Source organism: Schistocerca gregaria, chromosome 5, assembly GCF_023897955.1.
Source record: "Schistocerca gregaria isolate iqSchGreg1 chromosome 5, iqSchGreg1.2, whole genome shotgun sequence".
Classification (NCBI taxonomy): Eukaryota; Metazoa; Arthropoda; class Insecta; order Orthoptera; family Acrididae; genus Schistocerca; species Schistocerca gregaria.
In genome coordinates this window covers 281,916,357-281,938,413 of record NC_064924.1, presented here as the reverse complement: position 1 = coordinate 281,938,413, position 22,057 = coordinate 281,916,357, and the positions used below count along the sequence as shown (strand labels likewise).

Genomic DNA, 22,057 nt, shown 5'->3' with positions numbered 1-22,057 from the left:
TTTAGCTATAAGCAGCTCACAACAAGGTAGTGTGGGTCTCACAGTCAGTTTTAAAGCTAGGCCTCTGTAATATGATTGACTTTTTGCGCGTACTGAGAAAGAGCTACTTAAAGCTGTGCCAGTTTTTTCATGAGTAGATTCGGCTAAATAAGAAACCTCAAGATCCAGTCTAACTTTAAAAATAGCATGGTGCTAGAGTTCTGAGCCCCTCTCAGATAAAATTGCATTGACGGGGAATCAAAAAAATTTTGTCAAATTGAAACCAGATCAAATGTTAATTATTCTAAAGATTTATCATTGGATTCAGTTGATTAATTCGTAAATACGTTGCTCGTTGTTGCAGGCTTTTGGACTCTTTAAGTTGAAGATCCTCAGTGTTTAATAATTGCCGTATTTGTTCTTTGACTTTAAAAGTGTTGATTTGTTATAGGCCTAAAAATAAATTAAATTTCGTAATGTAGAAACTCCCCCTATTTATAGTCACAATAAGAGTGATTTTCTGATCAGATTTTTTTAAGGTTTTGGCTAGTTCTGTCGGTAGTATATTGCAGTATTGCAATATTATCTGAGCTGTACTTCTCGCCATATCTGCACTAATTATGCGAACAGCTTTACAATTCATCTGCTTCCAGTTTTTCATGCACATCTCTGGCTTCAGTAACTGCATAAGATCTTTTTTCTTTTTTTTAATTAATCTATTGAAATATTTGAAGAAGCAAAATCTTCCATCCTCATTGTGGTGTTTCGTTCCAGTTACTTGTATGCAGATTCTTCATGCTTAATTTGTCTTAAAATTCTTCACCCACTAAGACTTTAAGTCACGTAACTTGTAATCTATCTTACCTGTTTTAATATGAAATAGGGTGAACTTTTGCTTTTGTCATAAAACTGATGCTAAAGAAGCAGTAACACTTAAAACCTTTGCCTCTCATGATTGCTGTTACCTCATGTCTAGATGAGATGTACAGTTGGATCTCATGATTTCTGTCCTACTGATGTGTAGGGAAAATTTACATGTATGTAAATAAAAGGACATCAAGCCACTGTACAAAGCTTGGTTGAGAGGAAGGTTTGTATTGTGAAATCTTGGTTTTGTATGAATGGGCTGAAGTTAGTGTATTGTACTCCTCACTTTGCTATGAAAAGGTTAGTTTCTGTATTACGACACTTTACAGAGAAACTTTTTTATTCAAAATTTTTGTGGCCACCTCAAGATACTACTAATAATCACCTTTTGCTTTTCACATTATCACCACTGTTAGAAACACTGGCAAATCTGAAATTTTCACAGAATATAAATTATTCATAAATTCCTTTGTGGATCAAGTACATATGCAGATCAACTTCATAGTGAACAATTACTACATATTACACTGGCATTAAAGAAACTAACAAATTTTGAAATTGTTTTGTATTATTTCAGCTTTGTGCAATAAAAATAATTTTTAATACATTCAAAGAAACAGAAAAGTTTTAAAAAAAGAGCTAAGGTTAGCTTGTTTTGCTACTGGGACAAGCCATCAGTTGCTGCTGTATTCCACATCAGGATCTGTTATTTTCAACAAAAACATTTAAATTGTGACATATATATAATCTTCTTTTTGCAATCATAAAACTAAACTACCCGTTGAAGTCCTGGAAGTACAATCAAGTTGGCTCTAATCCATATTTCTGTAAAGTTATGTAAGAAAAGGTTTTAATGGCACAACTGCTGTGGCAAGAAACTTTTCTCTTTCCTGTCAACCCTCCAATGACTTATTTCAACTGAAGAACAGTAGTGATAAATGCTTGGCAATAATTTTGACTTAAAATATATCCATTTAAGGAGGTATGCGTAGTGACAGTTCAGTTCTCAGTAGTTTTCTTCTGTTTGTGAAGTTTGATATTTACCATATGTAAAAAAAGGCAACTTGGTTTTGTTAATCACTCTTGTTACTACAGTTTTTGCACCTTAAAAGATTCTTAATTGTAATGGCATCCTTCGTATGGGTGTCACTATGCTATCTATTATTGTGAATCATAGCAAAAGGAAATTTTACAAATTGAAAGAAAAGCTTTGTAAAGTTATACAAACAGTACAGTCTTCTGTACTAGATGAAAGAAAAATAGTTGAAGGTGGTAAGCAATGCTTAAGCCAGTAACATCCTCAGTGTCTGAGATGAAAATCAAGAGAGCTTCAACAGTTGTATAAATTTTAAACAAACATATTGCTAAAAAGTGGATTTTGTATGCTCTGCACACTGAATCTCTGAAAGGATTGCATGATTGTGTGTGTTTGTGATCTGTAGGAAAGATGAAGATATACTGACTAACAGGTATTTGCATCAGGGCGGGTGTTAGATACCTCAATTGGCAATCATCCAATATCTTCCATCTCTCCAGACAACACCACGCACTCCTGTAAACTTTTAAGAGAGGTATTGGCCCAAATCAAGGACCTTAGTTAAAGTTTCTCCAACACACAGCTCACGTCACAACAAATGACTCCTGCTGGCTGCATTCTGAACGCATCCTCAGTTCCTTCAGTTTACAGGGTTGACCGAATTGGTGAATACAGCTATCATTGAACGCAGAGTCCGCCCCTGGTAGCTGAGTGGTCAACGCGACGGAATGTCATACCTAATGGCTCGGGTTCGATTCCCGGCTGGGTCGGAGATTTTCTCCGCTCAGTTGCAGGGTGTTGTGTTGTCCTTTTCATCATTATTTCATCCCCATCGACACGCAAGTCGCCGAGGTGCGTCAACTCGAAAGACTTGCACCAGGCTAACGGTCTTCCCACCGGGAGGCCCTAGTCACACGGCATTTATATCGGACGTGGAGTGGAAGCAGGGCTCACTATTTGCAACATCATACTCGGGTTTCCCGGTTCTCTGATTTGGAGCAGAGTGCAATTTCTAAACCAGGGGCTCAGGCGGTTCGGGTACGATCTTGGATGCGGATTTCTGTATCTCTTTACTCTGGAGAATCGCTAAGCCCCCCTTAATTGGGCATTCGTGCACTGCAAAAAGGAGGCGACTACTTGGGTAGCAGAGAACATGTGGTCTACACAGGGGTTTTTAGTTTCCCTGATCCCTTAGTCAATGATGAATATCCTGCCGTAACAGGAGAAAGATCAAACACATTACTCAGTGAATAGAACGTTCATCCTTGCAGATTAGGACGAGGAAATTTTAATGTGGTAGTCACGGTAAGGTCGAATAATTAATCTAACTTGTTAAAAGTAAAAAAGTTCGTGTACCTTTAGGAACAGAAATCTGAATGAAACTCCGTAAGTGAACAGCAGCGAATTCCTAAATTTTGCCTGGAATATGTATCGCAAGAACAGACGTCGAGCACGAGTTGATGGAAATTGATTAATTTGATAAAGCATTGTAAGTAATACGTGCCGAGCATCGTTATGAGGGATGGGGAAAGACTAGCGCTTGTTGAAAAGCCGTGTTAGAAAGCTGCTACGAAAATGAAGAGTTTCATCACGGATTTAAGAATAGTCAAACACTAGTTGTCTAACAAAAGTCGAACGAAGACAAAATGAGCGTATGGAGAATAATGCTAGAAACCTTCCTGTAGATTGGATAATGAAATTTTGACAATCCACCTAACCAAAAATTGTGAGACATTTCGGTCTTACGTAAAATCAGTAAGCAGATAGAATTAATGTTCGCCCTTTGTGAATGTACTGGCACCGAAACAGAGAACGAGGGAGAGAAGGGTAAAGTCAGTCAATTGAATCTGCTCAGCAGTGGACAAGCGTTTCAACTGGATGAGATCATTCATGTTTTATGGAGATTCTTTGAAATAACTTACCCCGCATCTGACCGTAGTTCATCCTAACGTCGCCAGAGCACGAACCACACATGGCAGTTGAAAAAGGCGCAGTGCAATTCCGTATTCGAGAAGAGTTATCCGGTAGAGACATTTATAGACCTACATCGCCGACGTAAACCTGGGAAACTTATCTCATGCTTATACATAATGTTTTTGGAGCTCGAAAATCTCTTTTGTAAAAAATACATGGATTCTGCAAATAAAGAAGTTGGGAAACTTCTCTGTCTGTTGCTCCATGAGATCCAGAGTACAAGAAAAAAAAAGCGCCCACCCTATTCATTGACTTACAAAGGCCCTACACACAGCTCACACTGTCGTTTAGTGAAAAAATATACGAACTTATTGAATATCGAACCTTATTTGTGGTTGGACTCAGTGCACCCTTGCATATGAACACGTCGTTCGTAAAAGGAGCGTAATGGACTGACCTAACACTCTAGATTTTTAGCATTCTTCTAGAGCCCCATTTTTCGAAAATTTCTATTCGCTTCTTGTCTGCAGTGTTTATCGTCCACGTCTCCCTTCTAGCTTACATTCCAGACAAATACATCTAGAAGAGCTTCCTTACCTAAATTTGTATTAGATACTAAAAATTTTCTCTTCGCCAGAAAGTTTCTAATGCTGTTTCCAGTCTGCATTCGATAGCCTATATACTTCGGACAACGTCTCTAATGCTTTTACCAAAAAACGAAAATGATCAAGTACTTTTGGTGTCTCACTTCCTAATATAATTCCCTCAGCATCGTCTAATTTTAGACTACATTCCATTATCCTTGTTTTACTTTTATTGTTGTTGATCTTATAGCCGAATCTTGCAGAATAAGTGTCTTAGTAAATCCTTTTGTTTTTCTTCTCCCTGAATTATTAATTCCTTTTCCAAATTTGTCGTTGGTTTCCTTTACTTCTTGCTCAGTGTACAGGTTGAATAATACTGCCTCACTGTTTTCTCGATTACTGCATCCATTTCATGTATTTAGACTTACGACTGCGGTCTGCTTTCATTAAAGAATCTAACTTCCGTGTATAAAACAGCTTCCGACGTGATTACTTAAGAAATAAGTTGACGTGTTAAATATTTGACATTATGCATCTAAGCGAGAAATAGTTTGTAAATATGCTTAAAGTTTGTTGGTAGTCGCCAAGTGCTTTTATTATGAAAAAATGGATGAATATAACCTTGATAATTTGCGCTCCGTTTTAAGTAAAAGCTAGTTTCTCACGCATTTAAGTTTGACGCCATTCTTTTACCATATCGTCGCTAAATTTAGTTCTAGCCTCAGGCCATATATGATTCATGTCAGTGAAGTTTTTCCACGTAGAAATCGCTGCTTGAACAGCCATTATGCTTTTGAAATTTTGCAAAATTAGTGATATGAATTGAGTTGTAAAAATACAGAACCCTGCATACTTCGGTCTCCAACACGGTGCAAGTACCGAGCAGTTAGGTAAATAGCGGAACACCTGGTTACCCTGGTGTATTCCAGTTGGCATTGTCAAAAGCTTGACCATTGGACAAGAACAGTGCAACATTTTCAGCAGCGGTTCTGTAAGTTAAAAAACGTGGGTACATATTGCAGAATGGCGACTTGTCAGTGGCTTCTGTTTTATCTAATTTTCTGTAACGTTCGCCGCTGTGCAGTATGTGGCTGAGCACACTTGGTACGATATTATCGAATTTTGCCTCGTATTGCATTCTCATGTTGAGCAACAGGGTGGGGAATAACTAAATATCCCTCTGTACGCGCCAACTTTTCTTTTATCCTCGTTATTTCTACGCCAAATATTTATTTGGTGGTGGTAGTAGAAGTGTCGCGAAGTCCTCGAATGCTGCTTTTAACTTACCCAACAGGGTTTCGGGAGACCAACGTCACCTTTTGTTCCAAAGATTCCCATTGTAACGATCCGTTTCAATTCCGTTTGGACTGTCCCGACCTTTTACGATCCTAGCAGTGCATCACTGAATTTTCTGGATGTCTGCTGTCTATTCGATAATTCCAAATGCTGAAGCATTTGCATATTTTTTGCAATTTTTCTTTAGAAACATAACACTTTTCCAGAATCCTTCCAACAAGCCTTCCATTTTCTTTCGCTAGTTCTGACTTAACCGTCTTCATATAGCATATTATTTTTAATAATTATGTATGGCGGGTTCGGGGTATTCACCAATAATTTTACAGTACGATACTATCAAGTTATTTCTCGTGCGCATTATCTTGCGTTTATTAGCGTTATGTACTTTCGTTCAGTGTACAAAGCAGAAATTTTGACGAAGTCGCTGCGCCGGCCGCTTAGTGGCCGAGCGGTTCTAGGCGCTTCAGTCTTGAACCGCGCTACCGCTACGGTCGCAGATTCGAATCCTGCCTCTGGCATGGATGTGTGTGCTGTCCTTAGGTTTAAGTAGTTTTAAGTTCTAGGGGACTGATGACCTGATATGTTAAGTCCCATAGTGCTCAGTCATTTGAACCATTTTGAACAAAGTTGCTGCTTCCCTTTACGATGATCAAGGAACGATATTTGCTGTAAGTGGCATCGTAAACAACCTGACAGTGCTGATGACTCGATCTAATTAATCCTTTGCGTATATTGAGAACTTACTTGCTCTTCGCTTCCTTTTGGCACACTCGACATTAAATTCGTTTCCCTCGTTAGCCGTGTCACACGTAAATTTCACTGTCAAAGTGTGCTGACTTTATAACAAATAGCAGGAACTACAATTTGAAGGAACAAATTAGACTATGCGGCGACAAGTCTTTAAATACCAAAGGTGTTCTTCATTCATTAGGGATTAGGGGTTTCAGCTGCTACTAATAATCCTTGGCACAGCGTTCGGATACACAGAAAGCGCGATTTGTATCCATTCTCCCAGAATCACGGGCCGTAGCCATTGTCGCATTTTTGGCTGCTCTAGTCTGGCACAGAACTGACTCTAGATTAATGGCCTCAAAACTGCGGCCCGAAACAAGTATTCGCGCGGCCCGTGGTGCTCACTCTTTTAACGGAAAAATCGCAACATCATAGTATTGCAAGATCACAGTTTAATGTATCAGCAAGATAAGCCATTGCAAATGTGAAATGCTGGTATTTAATGACAGGTGTAGCCGCCAGAATGTTGAATGCAAGCTTGCAACCGTACATGTATTTTACAGGTGCCGGATGGCAGTTTACGGGACGAAGTGCCATGCCTGTTGCATGTGGTCAGCCAATACAGGGGCGGTTAATGCAGGTTGTTGTGGATGAAGCTGGAGTTTCCGTCGACCACGCGCGGGATGATTAGCCGAGCGGTCTGGGGGCACTGCAGTCATGGACTGTGCGACTGGTCCCGGCGGAGGTTAGAGACCTCCCTCGGGCATGGGTGTGTGTGTTTGTCATTAGGATAATTTAGGTTCAGTAGTGTGTAAGCTTAGGGACTGATGACCTTAGCAGTCAAGTCCCATAAGATTTCACACACCTTTGAACATTTTGTCCGATGACGTCCCATATGTGTTCGATTGGAGATAGATCTGGTGATCGAGCCGGCCAAGGCAGAATGTCGACATTCTGTAGAGCATATTGGGTTACAACAGCAGTATGTGGACGAGAGTTAACCTGTTGGAAAACGCGCCCTGGGATACTGCTCATGAATGGCACCAGATTGACGTAACAGATCTGCACTCAGAGTACGCGGGATAAACAAGAGTGATCCTGCCGTCATACGAAATCGCACACCAGACCATAACCCCAATGCATGCGCCAGCTACAGGCCGAACACGTTGGCCCTCTCTCTCGACATTGCCACGTGGGCTTCCAGAGCCCGGTCTCCTTGCGACCGTACATTCTCGTAACCACTGCTGCCAGCAGCCGGGCACAGTGGCTGTAATATCACAGGACCACCACCCAGATTCTCGTAGCCCCAATACGCGATCTCGTTCTAACTCAGTGAGGTGTTGATAATGGCGTCTTTGTCGCTTTAAAGGCTTGACTAACATCAACGCACCGCATCCAATCTCAAAGGTAACTAACGCTCACTGCTATTACAGCATGTATTTAAAGCAGAATAGCAGACCTCATTTGAATCCTCATAGTGACTCTCCTAGCACCATTCTTATGCGACTGGCGCGAAATATGAATAGACATAATCTTTCAGATATAGAAACACACTTACCAACCTTCGGATGTCGTTGTTGTGGTCTTCAGCCCAGACACTGGTTTGTTGCAGCTCTCCATGCTACTCTATCCTGTGCAAGCATCATCATCTCCCAGTACCTACTCCAACCTACATCCTTCTGAATCTGCTTAGTGTTTTCATCTCTTGGTCCTACTAATCGATCCCTTCTTCTAGTCAAGTTGTGCCACAAACTCCCCTTCTCCCCAATTCTATTCAATACCTCCTCATTCGTTATGTGATCCAGCCATCTAATCTTCAACATTCTTCTGTAGCACCACATTTCGAAAGCTTCTATTCTCTTCTTGTCTAAACTGTTTATCGTCCACGTTTCACTTCCATACATGGCTACACTACAAACAAATACTTTCAGAAACGACTTCCTGACATTTAAATCTGTACTTGATGTTAACAAATTTATCTTCTTCAGAAACGCTTTCTCTTGCCATTGCCAGTCAACCTTTGTATATGTCGCACAAATCCTTTTTGATGTCAAGATTTTTTTCCGTCGGTGTAATATGCATTTAGCAAATAACAGCCGAATCCAAAAACGTAAACTAACGTTAATATCTTCTATGAATAAACTAAATACTTACAGGCTGCCGGGTTAGAGGGGGGGGGGGGGGGGGGGGGGAGCTTTGTTGCTCACCTTCCAGTACTGACAACTCACGAGCGTCAGCGATTCGTGCCGATCTGCTGCTGTGGTATACATTTTGACACGGAAGTAACATTGATTCGTGAATGTGCATTACAGAGATGGTCACCTCCAAATGCAGTACATACCTTTAGCAAGCAATATGAAATGGAATTAAGGCTGTTTTAGTACAACGCAATGAGTAGAAGAAAGCTGACATTAAAATATTTAGTAAACATACATGATAGTTTTGTGTTGGTTAACGCATCTAAAGGTGAGTACAGTTACTGTTATTAACCAATTAATCGTTCGCTTACACAGGAAACGCATTTCTTTCGGCAAAAAGTGTCGCAATTTTGGGCTGGCCGAGGGTGGCAGCAATCTGAAACACTGAACAGGCGACACGAAGAGTTCCGAATGGTGCCTACTTTGAACATTCAGTACTTCGGGGCTGGTAGCCAACTTACTGAGCGGCTCGAAACATGTTAATTTATGTAGGTTACCAATTAATAATAAGATCGATACATTTGCGGTCCGAAGTGCTGTCCCTCAGTGTCAGTATTGTTCTTGAGTAAGAAAGTTTCACAATCGCTGCTGAAGATCGTCTAAATCTACAGCCATACCCCTCGCACTTTGCTGTAAAGTGCGTGGCGGGAGGTACTTTGTACCATTGCTAATCGTTGCCTTCCCTGTGTCACTTGCACATGAAGCGAGGCAAAAATCAGTGTCTGTATGCCCCTCAGTCTCCCGTATTTTGCCCGTTGGGGAACGTTCGAGACCTTAGAATTATTGTGCTGTCTGTCGCAAGTGCTGGTTCGCTGTACTTTGTTTCACGAAAAGTCGCAGTCTTAACATTGCCATATAAGCTCACGGAACATTTCTATGGTGGAGAAAGCAGAGGACACGATCAGATTTCCTGTTTGATGCAATGAATGACCGCTTGCTTCAAATGTGGATGAATATAAGTTAAAGACGATGGATGAAAGAATCATTCCTGTAATATTAGAGTATTAATGATATTTTGATCCAGCCACGTAGGTTAGATATTTAGTCGTAATGTTGCGAAACGTTTCTGCGACCCATTATTGAGTTCCGCTACGGTGTTTTAAGTCTCCACTAAGTCTCGTTAAAGCAAGACACGGAAGCAATTCAGAAATATGTTGTTACCTGTGAAATCGGTCGATTCGATCAGTAGGCAGAGTTTATCGTGTCAAATAGACCTTTTTACCTTTCAGATTTACTATTTATTCTGATATACAAATTATGCTAATATCGTTTTCAGAGCTATCTTTGGGCACCTGCAAAGAAGGGTCTGGTTACTCGAGAATCCCCAAGTGCAACACTCTAAGAAACCAGAAAAGATAAAGTAATCACAGTTCAACCACGGGACTGTCTTTCTTGACTTCCAGAAGGCCTTCCAAAAATTGCCGCCTAGTGAACAAAATACACACACACAGATTATCAGATTAGCAGCGTGATTTGACTGAAAAGTTCATAGTAAATTTAATGGAACGCAGCATAATAATTTTAACGGAGAGGTCTTGAGGCATTATTGCGGGTGGTGGTGATGATAAAAAGAATCACATGAAAACAGAGGCAGGAATCACTCGTGAGTTCCAAAGTGGTGCCAGTAGTCCAGCTAGCACAATGACTGTGCGTTGGGACTTAAAAAAAGAATTGGATTACAATGATCGACCAGTTCCGCATAAGCCACTCATTTCTGTAATCGGTGTTAAGGGAAACTTGAGCTGGTGAAGAGCGACGCCACTAGGCAGTGGATGGCTGAAAGTGACTTGACATGATGAATCGCGCTGTAACCTGTGTCAATTCGATGGAAGGGTTTGGGTTTGGGTTTGGCAGTTGCCTGGAGAACGTTACCTGCCGTAATGTGTAGTGCCGAGACTGAATCACGGAGAAAGTGGGGTTACTATATGGGGGTGCTTTTCGTGATTAGGGCGTGGTCTACTTATTCTCTTCAAGAAAACGCTATTTGCGGATGGATATGAACACATTTTTACAGCACTGTGTACTGCGTACACTAGAGGTACAGTTGGGAGGCGATGATTGTATGAGCATGACGTTGCACCTAATGAACACCGCTGGTATGAGCTAGAGCATAAACTTCGTCTCAGACTCCAACGTCACTCTTCTCTGGTTTTGGCTCTTGAGGAAGAAGGGGTTGCAATTCCTCCGCAGACATTGAACGTGTTCCCAGCAGAGTTCAGAGACACACCTCGCGTTATTGTCCACATTAGGAGTCGAGATACTTTGTATAGTGTAGATGTTCTAGAATTCACGGAAGACTAAAAAGTCCATGTTTGAAAATTGTTTTTCGCATTCGTGTTTACATGTTAGGCGTAAACAGCTTTTGCTACCCTAATGATTTACCAGTTTCCCGTGCGGAGGCAGTTACACACTAATGACTTCTGTGAATAATCTATTCCGATGTCGTTCACTACGAAGTGAAATAACTAGTACTTTCGTAAATATTTTTAATAACGGGAGAGCAGGATTTTATAGTAGATGTCAGTGAAATCATAGAGAAGAGAAGACTATTAGAGAAAAATTTTTTAGTAATTTTATCCTCGCCAATTTTAGAATGTGAAACTGTTATATTGGAATTTGTTCCTCTACAGTAGGTCGCTGCTGCTAAGCTGTTCAGGAAGAGTAGTATAGAGTTTTGTAGGATTTTAAAGCACGCTTTATACTCCCATATTGCTATATTTCTAGAAACTGAAAAACACTGTAGGAATCAACTTGGACACAGCGAGCAATTATTGTGTGAAATCTAGTTAATCCTGTTCCTGCCGGAGACCCAGAAGGTAGTAGATAGCGACGCCCGGATTGATGCCGTGCTATACATCACACTCCAGAAGGGCGTTCGATAAAGTTTCGCACTGTCACGTGATGATGGAAAATGTGAGCTGTTTCGGGTGAGAGACCAGCTTTTTTTATGGAAGAGTTCTTAGGAAATGAAACATAGCATGCTATTCATAATGGTTTTAACCAGTGAAAGTAGCTTAAGTGATCAGAAGTGAGTGTTAAAGGACCATTACTGTTACAGTACTTTTAAATGAGAAACTGGATATATTCCGAAGCTCCATATGCGTGTCAGCGGGTGATGCTGCTCTTAGTTCTCGCGTCCGTCGGCCGTCGTAATTTAATATATTATTTACCACAAATTTATTGGTGATGGTGATTGTTGTTGACTTACTTGGTGGGCCTTAGTAAAAGTATTTCATTTTATTTTGATTTACAATTAAATGCTTTTGTGAAGTTCTTTTTTTAACAATATTAAACTTCAGTATAAATTATTTGTTACGTTAATGAACGTTAGACTCCCTGAATCTTAAAACATGAGCATATAAGTTGAACAGTGGAATAAGCTTTTCATATTAATTTCCTCGGCTAGTCAGCTCACTTAAAAGCAAAAAATCTTTAGTTATTAATTACAATTGCTGGCCACACGCGCGCGCGAGTATTTTTTCTTACTTCCGTTAACCATTGCATTGTAGTCAGAGTCCTGGCTCTGGCTCTCGGCTGTTGTACTGAAAATGGGGATCTTAATGCTACGTATTTTCTGCAACGTCGGTCAGCTGTGGAGAAAAATGTATATTATGTTAATAGCGGGCGAGTTTTCCACTTCAGCTAATTTTTTATAAGTTAATATCGCCACGTAATGGCGTCGTTGGCTGCATCGGCCGCTGCGATTGTTGCACTGTAAATTACTCGAATGCAGGTTAATTCAAGGAAGGCGCACATGAAATCGGGATCACCTCTTACAAATTAAAAGTGATCAATAGTATTAAATCAATATATTATCTGCTTAATTAGTACAAATATGCTTACATTTGCAAGATGTCCGTCTACACGCAACCAAGACACGAGAAGTGAAGACGACTAAAAAATTAACAAGAGTGTGTCTTGTCTCTTTAGATCATTTTGTTATATTTCTTTGCCTTCGAAACTTACACAGAGAAATTATTATAATACCGATACATGAGAAAAATGTATATTATTCAATTTTTAAATGTCTCTTCTTTATAAATACTGTTCTTTAAGTCTTTTCTTATTATTTCGCTGGGGACGCTATATTGTACAGAGGTACAACGCTAAGTGTAACGAAATGCAAGGAAGACATTCCGTATTGCTCTTTCTGCCTTTACTTTTCTGTTTGTACTGTCTACACTCCATCGTCATCCGCAGTTAGTCGGGCTGACATGATGCACCTGATTGTTCAGCTTTCTCCGCCGTTTTTATTGTTTGGCGACTTCAATGCCCATCATCCCCTTTGGGGCTCTCCTGCATCCTGTCAGAGAGGCTCCCTCTTGGTGGATGTCTTCAACCGTCTCAATCCTGTCTGCCTCAATACTGGCGTCCCGACGTTCCTCTCGGACTCCACTCATATCTACACCCCCCCCCCCCCCCCCTGCGGTTCCGTGGGTTAGAATAGGCCCGAGGTATTCCTGCCTGTCGTAAGAGGCGACTAAAAGGAGTCCCTCCCCCTCAAGGGGGTAGTTAGCGCCTGCGTCCGGAGACGGACGGTTTCACGACCTATATTTGCGTTCATTTTGGTTTTTACTTCTGGTTTCTTCCTTCCTTTGGTTGGTTCCTTTCTTTGTTCTTCTCCATCTCACTGTCTTACTTACTCTTCTCCTTGCCTTCTTCTCCTTCTCTGGTCTCCGCTTCGGCGTTTGAGACAGTATGTCCTTTCTTTCCCTCTCTCCTTTCTTTTTCCTCTTCTTCCTTCCTCCCTGTGCGTGCCTGAAGGCCGACCCACGCGTTCGCACGCGTAGCCGGTGACGGGGTAACGCGTGATTCCCCGCCCTGGGTAGACAAGTAAGGCACGCACGTACCCCCTGGTACAGGCCAGGCCCAGGGAGGGGTGATTGCCTGAGCTGACACCTTCCGACCATGCCGATTGGTCCCTCCGTCCGTTTCTCGGGAGGTGTGACCCGAGGTGTGAACAATCACTTAAGGCGGGAGTGCCCTCTGAGAGGGTCCCCACAAGGAGGGAGCCCGCCATCGGAGACGCTGGCAATCATGGGGGATTCCTCCGTAATGGATTTCTCTTCTTCTTCTCTCTCGACTTCTGCCCACAAACGGAAACTTGACCAGCCACCAGTGACAAAAGTACTACCGCCTGCCCCACAGTTCCTCGTAGTTTCTCGATCTGAGGACGGAAAGGATTTTTCGTCTGTCAACCCTTTCGTTATCCAGAAGGGCGTAGATGCCATAGCCGGATCAGTCAAGTCTTGTACCAGGTTGCGTAATGGTACCTTGTTACTAGAAACTAAGAGCGCCTTTCAGGTACAAAAACTGCTTCGGGCCACACTCCTGTACACGTTCCCTGTCCGGATGGAGGCTCACGGCACTTTGAATTCGTCTCGTGGTGTGGTCTATACTAGATCACTCAACGGATTGACTGACGAGGAGATTCAGTCTTTCCTCGCTGAGCAGGGCGTGACGGCTGTCCATAGGGTCATGAAAAAGTCAACAATGACCTTGTACCGACCCGGACATTTTTCTTGACCTTTGATAGTGTTCAAGGCGGGCTACGAGGTTATTTCTGTTCGCCCCTATGTCCTGACACCTACGCGCTGCTACCAGTGTCAGCGTTTTAATCACACTCGCCATTCTTGTTCCAATGCGGCTACATGTGTGACTTGTGGCAGGGATGCCCATGAGGGTGACTGTCCACCTCCGTCTCCTCGTTGTGTGAACTGTCGCGGTGACCATGAAGCGTCCTCCCGCGACTGTCCCGTCTACAAGGAAGAACGCTGTATCCAAGAAATTCGGGTCAAAGAGAGTCTCCACCTCGGCTGCTCGCAAGCTATTCGCTAGTCGGAAGCCCACGTTGCTCCCAGCGGGGAAGTACAGTACTGTCCACGCCTCTCCTCGGGCTACCAGGGAGGTGGCGACGCAGACATGCGATCTGACCTTCAGCACTACGGTCGTCCGTTCGGCCAGTGCTAAGATCCCCCGGTCGACGTCTCCTCTTCCTCCCGTCGCCCCTCCGACACAAGCACCTTTATCAACTTCTGCCAGGACGAAGACCCAGAAGTCAGAAGCATGGGCCTTCAAGAAAGAACCGTCTCGTGCAGACCTTCTACGTACCTCGAACACTCAGCCATCGACCAATCCTTCCACAAAACGGCCTTCCAAGAAGGCTCATAGGAAGCACAGTTCTCCTTCCCCGCCACGGCGCATTTCTCCTCCTGCGCCCCCCAACGGTTGCCGCCCCAGGCCGTCATCCGTTTCGCCTGGCCGCACCGCTGGTAGCCGAACATTTGGCCGTTCACCGGAGGAGGAAGCTCCCCCTCCCGGCCATCTTCACAAGATGGCCGATGAACCTATAGAACAAATGGACGATGACTGTCCGCCTCCTGCTAGCGGCGGCAGTGCTCGCTCGAAGCCGGGCCCTCAGCGGCCTTTTAGATGACCCCTTCTTGCATCTTCTTCTCACGATGGCACTTATTCACTGGAATATTCGCAGCATTCGTTCGAACCGAGAGGACTTGAAATTGCTGCTCCGCTCGCACCGTCCGCTCGTCGTAGCCCTCCAGGAAACGAAGCTACGGCCATGCGATCACATTGCCTTGGCACACTACACCTCTGAGCGTTTTGACTTACCCCCTGTGGCAGGTATTCTGGCTCATGGAGGGGTTAAGTTGCTGGTCCGGGATGATATCTACTATGATCCCATGACATTGCACACCGGCCTGCAGGCAATTACCGTCCGCATTACTCTCCCCACTTTTACATTTTCCATCTGTACCGTTTACACTCCATCGTCGTCTGCCGTTACCAGGGCAGACATGCTGCAAATTATTTGCTCAGCTCCCTGCACCATTTTTGTTAACTGGAGACTTCAATGCTCACCATCCTCTTTGGGGCTCTCCAGCATCCTGTCCGAGGGGCTCCCTGTTAGCAGACGTTTTCAACCAGCTCAATCTTGTCTGCCTCAATACTGGCGCCCCTACTTTCCTTTCAGACACCTCTCACACCTATTCCCATTTAGACCTCTCTGTATGTACTACCCAACTTGCACGCCGGTTTGAGTGGTATGCGCTTTCTGATAAATATTCGAGCGACCACTTCCCGTGTGTTATCCACCTCCTGCATCATACCCCCTCTCCGTGCTCAACTAGTTGGAACATCTCTAAACCAGACTGGGGGCTCTTCACTTCCAGGGCGACCTTTCAGGATCAAACCTTCACAAGCTGCGATAGTCAGGCCGCATACCTCACGGAAGTCATTCTCACTGCTGCTGAATATTCCATCCCTCACACTACTTCTCCACGCCGCATACCGGTCCCCTGGTGGACCGCAGCATGTAGAGACGCCTTACGTGCTCGTCGACGTGATTTACGCACCTTTAAACGCCATCCTACAGTGGCGAATTGTATCAATTATAAAAGATTACGTGCGCAGTGTCGTCGTATTTTTAAAGAAAGCCAGCTGGCCTGCTTTCACAAGCACCTTCAACAGCTTTACTCCTCCTCCTGTTGTCTGGGGGTAGCCTGCGCCGGCTATCTGGCACTAAGGTCCACTCACCAGTTTCTGGCTTGACGGTCGCGAATGACGTCCTTGTGGCCCCTGAGGATGTCTCCAATGCCTTCGGCCGCTTTTTCGCAGAGGTCTCGAGCTCCACTCATTACCCCCCCCCCCCCCTCCCTGCCTTCCTCCCCCGAAAACAGGCAGAGGAGGCTCGGCCACCTAATTTCCACTCCTCGAATTGTGAAAACTACAATGCCCCATTCACCATGCGGGAACTCGAAAATGCACTTGCCCGGTCACGGTCCTCCGCTCCGGGGCCTGATTCTATTCGTATTCAGATGCTAAAGAACCTTTCTCCTGCGGGTAAAGGTTTCCTTCTTCGTAATTACAATCGCATCTGGATTGAGGGACATGTTCCCGCATGCTGGCGCGAGTCTGTTGTTGTACCGATTCCTAAGCCGGGAAAGGACAAGCACTTGCCTTCCAGTTATCGACCCATCTCGCTTACCAGCTGTGTCTGTAAGGTGATGGAGCCAAAGATTAAATCTCGGTTGGTTTGGCTGCTCGAATCTCGACGCCTACTTACCAATGTACAATGTGGATTTCGTAGGCGCCACTCTGCTGTTGACCATCTGGTTACCTTGTCGACCTTCATTATGAATAATTTCTTGCGGAAGCGCCCGACCGCGGCTGTTTTCTTTGATTTGGAAAAGGCTTACGACACCTGTAGGAGGGCGAGCATTCTCCGCACCATGCATACATGGGGCTTTCGCGGTCGCCTCCCTCTTTTTATTCGTTCCTTTTTAATGGATCGACAGTTCAGGGTACGTGTGGGTTCTGTCCTGTCAGACACCTTTCACCAGGAAAATGGGGTGCCACAGGGCTCCGTTTTGAGCGTCGCTCTCTTCGCCATAGCGATCAATCCAATAATGGATTGCCTCCCAGATGATGTATCAGGCTCCCTTTTCGTGGGCGATTTTACCATCTATTGCAGCGCGCAGCGTACATGTTTCCTGGAGCGCTGTCTTCAGCGTTCTCTTGACCGTCTTTACTCCTGGAGTGTCGCCAATGGCTTCCGTTTTTCTGCCGAGAAGACGGTCTGTATTAACTTCTGGCGCTACAAAGAGTTTCTCCCACCGTCCTTACGACTCGGCCCCGTTGCTCTCCCATTCGTGGAGACAACAAAATTTTTAGGTCTTACATTTGACAGGAAACGTAACTGGTCTCCACATGTCATATTTCGTTGCCCGTTGTACCCGTTCTCTAAATGTCCTCTGTTCTCAGTGGCACGTCGTGGGGAGAGGATCGAACCGTCCTACTTCGCCTATATCGGTCGATCATCCGCTCCAGACTGGATTATGGGAGCTTCGTATACTCCTCTGCACGGCCGTCCATCTTACGCCGTCTCATCTCCATACATCATCGGGGATTACGTCTTGCGATCGGAGCGTTTTATACCAGTCCCGTCGAGTCTTCATGCTGAAGCCACTGAATTGCCACTCACCTACCGGCACGATATACTGCTTTGTCGTTACGCCTGTCGGCTACTGTCAATGCCCGACCACCCATCGTATCGTTCCTTTTTTGACGACTCTCTCGACCGTCAATATGGGTTGTATGTCTCTGCCCTGGTACCCCCTGGAGTTCGCTTTCGTCGCCTCCAACACCTTGATTTTTCACTCCCTGCAGCTTTTAGCGTGGGCGAGAGCCACACGCCACCTTGGCTCCAGGCTCAGGTTCGCGTTCTCCTTGACCTCAGCTCGCTCCAAAAGGTTACCCCCGGTTCGGTATACCACTCCCGTTTTGTCGAACTTCGAACGAAGTTCATTAATGACCTTCATTTATACACATGGCTCTAAGACCAATGACGGGGTCGGGTGTTCTTTTATTGTCGGGGCACAAAGTTTCAAATACCGGCTACATGGCCATTGTTCGGTCTTCACAGCTGAGCTCTTTGCCCTCTACCAGGCTGTTTTTTTACATCTGCCGCCACCGACATTCTGCTTATGTCATCTGCTCCGATTCTTTGAGCGCCATCCAGAGCCTCAGTGATCCGTATCCGGTTCACCCTTTCTTGCGCCGGTTCCAACGCTCTCTTCAGCAGCTGGTGGACGTCGGGTCTCCAGTTAGCTTTATGTGGGTTCCTGGCCATGTCGGTATCCCTGGGAACGAAGCTGCAGATGCCGCGGCCAAGGCTGCGGTCCTGCAGCCTCGGACGGCTTCTTGTTGTGTCCCTTCATCAGATTGTAGCACGGTCATTTGTCGGCGCATTTTATCGCTGTGGCATGCCGATTGGGCTGCACTTAGGGACAACAAGCTTCGGGCCTTGAAACCTCTTCCCGTAGCTTGGACGTCCTCCTCACGTCCTCCTCGGCGGGAGGAGGTCGTTTTGGCCCGGCTACGAATTGGACACTGCCGGTTCAGCCATCGCCATCTGCTGACGGCAGCGCCGGCGCCGTTCTGTCCATGTGGGCAATTGCTGACGGTCCGCCACATTTTAACGTCCTGTCCGGATTTTACTACGCTGCGTCTTGATCTTGGCCTGCCATGTACTCTGGATGCCATTTTAGCGGATGGCCCAGGAGCTGCTGCTCGCGTTCTTCGTTTTATGAACTTGACACACCTGTCTAAGGACGTTTGATCATCCTGTAGTTTTTTAACCCTATGTCTGTTAATACGTCTTTTATAGTGTTGTCCCTTTTAGTTGCTGTTTTAACCTTGTGCCTCGTGGTACATTCATAAATTAGTCAGGGCGCTAATGACCATTGTAGTTGTGAGCCCTAAAACAAAAAAAAAAAAACATACCTACTCCCACTTGGACCTCTCGATCTGTTCAACCACTCTTGCCTGTCGGTTCGAGTGGTATGTCCTTTCTGACACCTATTCGAGCGACCATTTCCCCTGTGTCGTTCGTCTCCTGCACCACACCCCATCCCCACGTCCTTCGAGCTGGAACATACCGAAAGCTGACTGGGGACTTCACTCCTACCTGGCGACCTTTCCGGACCACGATTTTCTCAGTTGTGACGGTCACGTCTAATACCTCACGGCTGTTATCATCAATGCTGCCGAACGTTCCATGCCTCGTACTACCTCTTCTTCACGTCGCGTTTTCGTCCCCTGGTGGGATGAGGCTTGTAGAGACGCTATCCGTGCTCGACGACGTGCTTTACGCACCTTTCGCCGCCATCCTACGTTGGCGAATTGTATTGGATACAAACGACTCCGAGCGCCATGCCGTGGAGTCATCAAAGACAGCAAAAAAGCTTGTTGGGCCTCTTTCACCAGCTCCTTTAACAGTTTTACTCCCTCTTCTGTCGTCTGGGGTGGCCTGCGTCGGCTGTCGGGCATTAAGGCCCACTCCTCGGTACCTGGCCTGACTTCAGGAAATGAGGTACTTGTTGATCCTGTGGATGTCTCCAACGCCTTCGGCCGCTTTCAAGCTCCGCCCATTACCACCCTGCCTTCCTTCCCAGGAAAGAGGCAGAAGAGGCTCGGCGACCTTCCTTCCACTCGCTGAATCTGGAAATTTATAATGCCCCCTTTACTATGCGGGAACTCGAACGTGCACTTGCACTGTCCCGGTCCTCTGCTCCGGGGCCAGATGCCATTCACGTTCAGATGCTGACACATCTTTCTCCGGCAGGCAAAAGCTTTCTTCTTCCTACCTACAATCGCGTTTGGACCGAAGGTCAAGTCCCCATGCGTTGGCGTGACGCCGTCGCAGTTCTTATTCCCAAACCCGGGAAGGATACACACCTTCCTTCTAGTTACCGCCCCATTTCTCTTACAAGCTGTGTCTGTAAGGTGATGGAGCGTATGGTTAACTCTCGGTTAGTTTGGATTCTTGAATCTCGACGGCTACTTTCCAGTGTTCAATGCGGCTTTCGTCGCCGCCGCTCCGCTGTTGACCACCTTGTGACCTTGTCGACATTCGTCATGACCAACTTTTTGCGAAAGCGTCCAACGGTAGCCGCGTTCTTCGATTTGAAGAAGGCTTATGATACCTGTTGGAGAGGAGGTATCCTCCGCACTTTGCACAGGTGGGGTCTACGCGGTCGCCTGCCCCTTTTTATTGAATCCTTTTTAACAGATCGAAAGTTCAGGGTACGTGTGGGTTCCGTATTGTCCGACGTCTTCCTCAGGGTTCCGTCTTGAGCGTAGCCCTTTCTGCCATAGCGATCAAACCAATTATGGATTGCATTCCACCTAATGTCTCAGGCTCTCTTTTTGTCGATGACTTCGCGATCTACTGCAGTACCCAGAGAACATGCCTCCTGGAGCGCTGCCTTCAGCGTTGTCTTGACAGCCTATACTCATGGAGTGTGGTTAATGGCTTCCGGTTCTCTGAAGAGAAGACGGTTTGCATCAACTTTTGGCGATATAAAGCGTTCCTTCCGCCATCCTTACATCTCGGTCCCGTTGTTCTCCCATTCGTGGAAACAACTAAACTTCTAGGGCTCACACTGGACAGGAAACTTTGTTGGTCTCCGCACGTCTCTTATTTGGCTGCCCGTTGTACACGTTCCCTTAATGTCCTCAGAGTTCTTAGTGGATCATCTTGGGGAGCGGATCGCACTGTCCTGCTTCGCTTGTATCGGTCCATAGTCCGATCAAAGCTGGATTATGGGAGCCTCGTCTCTCGTCTGCTCGGCCATCCCTCTTATGCCGTCTCAACTCCATCCACCATCGGGGGTTACGTCTTGCGACCAGAGCATTCTACACTAGCCCCGTCGAGAGTCTTTATGCTGAAGCTGCCGAATTACCATTGACCTACCGGCGCGGCGTACTGCTTTGTCGGTATGCATGCCGGCTGTTGTCAATGCCCGACCACCTCTCGTATCAGTCCTTCTTCGCAGATTCTCTCGACCGTCAGTATGGGTTGTACGTGTCTGCCCTGCTGCCCCCTGGAGTCCGCTTTCGTCGCCTGCTTCGGCAATTGGATTTTGCCCTCTCTACCACCTTCAGAGAGGGTGAGAGCCCGTCACCACCTTGGCTCCAGGCTCCGGTTCATATTCATCTCGACCTCAGTTCGCTCCCGAAGGAGGGTACTCCGGCTGCAATGTATTGCTCACGGTTTGTCGAACTTCGTGCGCGACTTGCCAGTCACACCTTTATTTACACTGATGGCTCCAAAACTGACGATGGTGTCGGCTGTGCCTTTGTCGTCGGGGCCGTCACCTTTAAATACCGGCTCCTCGACCAGTGTTCCAGCTTTACTGCCGAGCTTTTTGCTCTCCATCAGGCCGTTCAGTAGGCCCGCCGCCATTCATCGTATGTACTCTGCTCTGATTCACTCAGTGCTCTTCAGAGCCTTGGAGCTCTATATCCGGTCCATCCATTGGTGCAACAGATCCAGCAGTCCCTCCATTCTTTTGCTGATGATGGCTCTTCTGTCAGCTTTCTGTGGGTTCCCGGCCATGTAGGAGTGCCTGGGAATGAGGCTGCTGGTGCTGCAGTCCTCCTGCCTCGGCCAGCCTCCCATTGTGTCCCGTCATCTGACATTAGTGGGGTTGTTTGTAAGAGGTTTGTGTCATTGTGGTGGGATACTTGGTCATCACTTTAAGGAAACAAGCTCCGGGCCGTAAAACCGTTCCCAACTCCTTGAACAACCTCCTCCCGACCATCTCGGCGAGAAGAGGTCCTTCTGACCAGGTTGAGGATTGGGCATTGCCGGTTTAGCCACCGCTACGTGCTCTCCGGTGACCCAGACCCGCAGTGCCCTTGTGGTCATGCATTGACAGTGCGCCATGTTTTATTGTCGTGTCCCCGTTTTAGTCAATCTCGTGTTGTCCTGTCTCTGCCATCTACTTTACAGGATATTTTAGCTGGTAACACTCGCGTAGCTGCTCGTGTTCTTCATTTTATTACTTTGACTGGCTTGTCCAAAGACATCTAACTCTTTCACTTATTTTATCTGCATCTTTGTAAGAACTTTCTGGTGTTCTCCTTCCCAG

The 22,057-nt window shown here is 45.6% G+C and overlaps 1 protein-coding gene across 8 annotated transcripts in view; it reads left to right on the top strand.

The window, feature by feature from the left end:
• Positions 1 to 22,057, top strand: part of LOC126272172 (uncharacterized) — a 483,755-nt gene that overhangs the window by 1,290 nt on the left and 460,408 nt on the right. The gene's annotated exons all lie outside the window — the stretch shown is intronic.